The sequence below is a fragment of the Balaenoptera borealis genome (assembly GCF_965194805.1).
Source record: "Balaenoptera borealis genome assembly, chromosome: 6".
Classification (NCBI taxonomy): domain Eukaryota; kingdom Metazoa; phylum Chordata; class Mammalia; order Artiodactyla; family Balaenopteridae; genus Balaenoptera; species Balaenoptera borealis.
The window spans coordinates 116,082,757-116,088,756 of NC_138863.1; the positions used below are offsets into that span (position 1 = coordinate 116,082,757).

General features: G+C 34.8%; 1 long non-coding RNA gene across 1 annotated transcript in view; it reads right to left on the reverse strand.

The window, feature by feature from the left end:
* The window catches only part of LOC309631496, a 549,237-nt gene extending 545,124 nt beyond the window's left edge, over positions 1-4,113 (reverse strand). The window contains exon 1 of the long non-coding RNA XR_014246313.1: positions 2,379-4,113. This is a non-coding gene — a long non-coding RNA (uncharacterized lncRNA). The remainder of the gene's footprint in view (positions 1-2,378) is intronic.
* Positions 4,114-6,000: the final 1,887 nt, after the last annotated feature.

The window sequence follows — 6,000 nt, forward strand, 5'->3', positions numbered from 1 at the left end:
AAACTAAGTACTTTGCCCTGATACTTCCACTACGAATTTAACTGTATAGATTTGATTTTTTTTAAACTTATTTTATATTTTGTTTCTTTTTTTATGCTGAAAACCTTGGCTCAAGTTTTTTGTGTATTTTAATTTATATTAATGGCTTATAATTTACTTTATCCTAATTGTGTGTGTGTATGCATGTGTATTATTATTAAATTTACTGAGTGAAGTTTAGATACACCTTCTACTGGGCAGATATACTTTGCAGATAGACTTAAGAAGATACCCCACTAAGAAAATACAGAAGTAGTACTGTGTTCGACAGTTATTTGAAGCAATTCTTTAATCTACATGGTTTCATTATCAACTAAATTTGTTTTTACCTGTGTTGAATTTTAGCATCTGCTATTTTTTATATGATTTTATTTTTTAAATTACTGAACCTTCACCTGGTTCAAATGTTAAAACAATATAAAAAATATGTTCAGAGAAAGCTCACCCTAATCTGTTCTCACCCCACTGCCTATGCCCTTAGGGGGCCATTTTCTTTAGTTTCTTATTTGTCCATCCCTATTAACACATCATGAATTTGTCACTGTGGCAGAGGATTTGTGTGCCCAAATACACTGGCCACAGAATGATGGAGCCATGAATCAAACCAAGGCATTCTGCCTGAAGAGATAGAGCACTCAGCTACTTCTTAAAGGCTCTAGTGAAGTAACGTTATGGAAAAAACAGCCTTTGAAATCAACGGGTTCTCTCACTATCTGTGTGACTTTGGGCAAGTTCCTTAGCTTCTCTGAGCTTCATTTTTCCCAGTTATGAATTAGGGACAATAATGTCCACTTTTAAGAAATGAAACAAAGTTTAGAGATAATTTATGCAAAATAATTAGCAGATTGCTAGGCACATAGTAACTACTCACTGAATGTTACCCATTGTTATTAGTAGTGAAACCGCAATAATATGTCATACAGAAGAGCACTGGACAATTTTGCTGTTGAGTTAATGAAGTATATTGTGCTCTGATTACATGCCAGTTCTATTTAATAAAATTAAAATTTCCTAAGAATTAGTGAAGTTGGATTATTTGGGAAAAATAAAAGGAAACAAGCCTGGGATTGGTAATTGATTTCAAAAAGTTTAAAGAATCTCAGAGAATTGTGCTGCCATTGCTTCCTTTTTCAATATAAAGATTTTAATAGTTTAGTGGAAAGAAAAGTTCTACTACCACTAGAAGGAATATAGAAACAGTAAGTCATTTCTGGCTGAAGTGAGTCTTGCTTACAGTTTCTGTTAATTTCCTCATTGTTTTCCTTCTCTGTTTGCAATGTGAGATACTCTTATGCTCCTTATGTTTTAAAGAATTTTCATCCTGTGTTTAACACAAAGAAGTTTGAACCATGCAGAGGTGGAATTTAATTTGTATAAAATCCTTTTAATAACATGATCTAATTAAGATACCCATTAAATTCATGTAATGCTAATTTAATTTGGAGGCAAATGTAATTGAGCACTATTGGATTTCTTTTAACATAAAATTAATGCAGTGGACATAAAATGGATGTGTTAATTGGATATTGTTATCAGAAATGTTACATGAACAAAAATCATGACTGCTATATCTTGATGGAAATAATTGTTTTACAGAATGAGACACACTGAGCTTACTAGGTTTACTAGCATAATTACATTAAGCTGTATGAGGAAAACTGTTAGTGACTGCTTTTCTGAAGACAAATGTCATTCAATAGTTTTTTTTTATGACATTAGTAAATGCCTTGCTCCCTGCCTTAGAGAATTTGTTATATTGCTGAACTTCATAATGGTATTGATTGATTGAGCACATCAACTTATACTAAGGCAGCAAATTTCAAACTTTTTGGTCTAAAGAGTCTTTTATACTCTTAAAAATTATCCAGGACTTCAAATAGCTTTCACTGATGTGGGTTTATATCTATTGCATTTATCATATGAAGAATTGAAATTGAAAAAAACCTTGTTCATTAATTCATTTAAAATAACAGTAAACCATTATATATTAATAAAACATATTTCTCCAAAAAATTCTGAAAAAAAGAGGCATTATTTTACATTTTTGCAAACCTCTTCAAAGTCTGGCTTCATAGAAGACATCCAGTTTCTATAATCTTTTTTTGCATTAAACGTGTTGTGATAGGTTGTCTTGGTTGAAATATATGAAGACAATATGGCCTCACTTAGATATGTACTTGGAAAGTGAGGAGGATTTTAGTAACCTTTTCAGATAATTTGTGGATTTTTTTTTTTTGATGTAATACCTAAACTCTACAAGTGGTGCTCTAAAAAAAAAAAAACAAACAGTTGGAGTATAGTAGCTGCAATCATTTCAAGGAACTTTTCATACTCTGAACATGATCTTTATTCAGGCATGATTTTGTAACATCATGCATTTGGTCTTTTGAAAAATACTGGTTTACTGAGTTATGTGGATCTTCCATATGTTGACAGATTTCATTATAAAATGTAAGACAATTACATTTGTTAATATCATACTGTTCTCATAAGGAAAGTCTGTAAGTACTGGGAAGCTGTCAATGTCTGGGTGGCAAATACATATTTTCCAGAATTTGAATCTTTACTTAAAAGCTGTCAGTTGTTTTCTTTGAAGTGACAGATTCACTAGTTTTGCTAAGTACCCGAGTCTGAACAATTATGTTTTTTGATAATTCTTTTAAGGGAGAATCATGTTAAATGGAAAAAAAGGAGCCAGTTAGTCTTGCAACTCAAAAAATTGCACAAGTTCTTTTCCTTGAAATAACCACATATGCTTCAGTATGCAGTAGAATTATTTTCTACAAACTTCACAGAAGACAATAAAAAGGTGTGTAATCAAAGGTTGTAAATAAAATTAATAATTTTTACAGCTCAACAAGGATATTCCTAAATACAATTAGCAGAGTTTTTTTCCCCTGCAAGTGAGTGGCTTTGACAATACAGTGATTACCACCAGTACAGTTTGGTGCCATATCTTGACTCATGCTAAGGCACCAGCAGTTTTACCCACGATTGCTTTTACATCATTAGTACAAATTGCAACACAATGAAAAGGCTAAATAATGTTTTAGAATTATTGTAGAACCAGTTTTGAGCTTGAGAACCACCAGAAAGTGTCTCAGAAATCATCAGGGGTCCGTGGACCATGCTTTAAGAACACCATAGTGTGCCCAGATGCCCTTGAATCAGGGCAGAGATAACATTTACAAAGAAAGGTGGGCCCACTTCTGTGATGCACTCCCCACAGTGAGCTCTCTGGGCATCTAGGAATGTCAGTGTCAGGCCCTTTTCCTGCTCTCCACTGTAACCTCCACACATCAATTGCCACCAAATAAATGAATAAATACAACAGAGAACATCCAAATAAAATATTTTTGCCAGATTATTTGGGGGGTTGTGGGTAAACTGCAGTAGATTGCAATATTTCTTAAAAAGTTAGAACAAGTGAATGCTCTTGTGAGTAGATATTCAGATGAAGCCGAATTGAGTGACTGAGTATATTAGTCTCAGCTCTCTGGAAGTGGTGGACCCTGGGCTGTATATTGGGCTGGCCAAAAAGTTCGCTCGGGTCTTTCGACCTATCCTACCAAAAACCCAAACGAACTTTTTGGCCAATGCAATACTTTAAAACTTAACACAGGTGTCATAAATGTATAGGCCCATCAACTCTATTTCGAAGAGCTGTCTTGAGAAAAGGACATTGCTATTGACAAATTATTTCCAGGTACACAGGCCAGAACAGTACAGTTGGAGGTTGGTGTGAAAATGTATGAAATGGTCCTGCTGTCTTCCTAAGGACTCATTCATTCATGGCAGAAACAAAGTATTCTTCATCCATTAAAACCTATACCTTAGTCAGCCTTCCATTCTCATTTTCAAAATACTGTTAAACTGTATATTACCTAGAAATAAATTAGAAAAACAGATTACTTTCCGCATTCCTTGAGAATTGTGGGATTAATATGAGCTTTAGAAGAAGACCAAAAACTTTCTTAGCCCTAAATACACACAACGTACCTCCTTTGTTGGCTTTTGATATAAGATTTGGGTGAACAACCGTCCAAAAAGAGAACTTCACTTCAAAAATTTGGAGCATGATTCAAAAAGAGTCATGTACCAAAATGTTCATTGCAGCTCTATTTATAATAGCCAGGACATGGAAGCAACCGAAGTGTCCATCATCAGATGAATGGATAAAGAAGATGTGGCACATATATACAGTGGAATATTACTCAGCCATAAAAAGAAATGAAATAGAGTTATTTGTAGTGAGGTGGATGGAGCTAGAGTCTGTCATACAGAGTGAAGTAAGTCAGAAAGAGAAAAACAAATACAGTATGCTAACACATATATATGGAATCTAAGGAAAAAAAAAAAAAGAAGGTCATGAAGAACCTAGTGGCAAGATGGGAATAAAGACACAGACCTACTAGAGAATGGACTTGAGGATATGGGGAGGGGGAAGGGTAAGATGTGACAAAGTGAGAGAGTGGCATGGACATATATACACTACCAAACGTAAAATAGATAGCTAGTGGGAAGCAACCACATAGCACAGGGAGATCAGCTCTGTGCTTTGTGACCACCTAGAGGGGTGGCGTAGGGAGGGTGGGAGGGAGGGAGACGCAAGAAGGAAGAGATATGGGAACATATGTATATGTAAAACTGATTCACTTTGTTATAAAGCAGAAACTAACACACCATTGTAAAGCAATTATACTCCAATAAAGATGTTAAAAAAAAAAATTTGGAGTATGAGGAACTGAGGGGTGAATAAAAAAATTTAGGAAGCTCAAGTCATGCAGCGGCAGATTTTGCCATATACTTGGAAATAATGACTGGAGATAAATATGTGGGAAGAACCATTAGCAGATTAATGTACATATTGTACTTTGCTTAAGTCCTTGGTTTTTATTATTCATTGTTTAAAGAATGTTGTTTTTATAAAAGGTGTTTAATCCCACTAGGATGAGGTACTCAATAAATATTAATGAATAAATGCTTTATGAAGAAAAAAAAATTAAAAAAATAAAGAATGTTGTTTTTCTTCGACTAGTTTGGAAAAGATGTTTGCCAAGGAGTGAAATTTTAATACTTTTGTATGTCAAGATCCTTAAACAAGCAAGAAGTTTTTTATTTAAAATATTTAGCCTTGAAATAAAAAGCAATCAAATGCATAATATTGATAATCATGATTTTCATGCTTTTTGTCACATAGGTAACGAGTACTGGGTGAAAGAAAAAAATGTTTTCAAATTAATTAATTTTTTGCTGTGTTGGGTCTTGTTGCTGCGCACGGGCTTTCTCTAGTTGCGGTACGCGGGCTTCTCATTGTGGTGGCTTCTCTTGTTGAGGAGCACGGGCTCTAGGCATGCAGGCTTCAGTAGCTGTGGCACATGGGCTCAGTAGTTGTGGCTTATGGGCTCTAGAGCTCAGGCTCAGTAGTTGTGGCACACGGGCTTAGTTGCTCCGCGGCATGTGAGATCTTCCCGGACTAGGGCTCGAACCCGTGTCCCTTGCATTGGCAGGCGGATTCTTAACCACTGTGCCACCAGGGAAGCCTGAAAGAAAATGTTTATTTAGGGCAAACTTCTTATAACATTAAAGGCATTGAGGAGATCACCTGATCTTCTCAGGTGATCTCACTGCTATCTTCCCATCAGTACAGGAGTTGGTTAAGCATAATGTAGAACAGGCTGCCAAAGGAAAGATTGGTGCTTAACAGCCTATAGAAACTGCATTTAAGATTTTATTTCATAAAACAAATAAGTAATTGGTTAATTAGCAAAGAATATTTCAGGTCTGAGGCCTTTATTCTGTCTTGGGCTTTTCTAAAGATATTGGATTTTTTTTTTTCTTTTTGCAAGTTATTGCTCTATCCTTGTTTTCTTACTTGCAAAATAAATTTAAATTCGAAATATTTCTCCTTGAGGAAAAATGAGATTCCAAATGGATTTCTCCTGAAATCAGTTAACATCT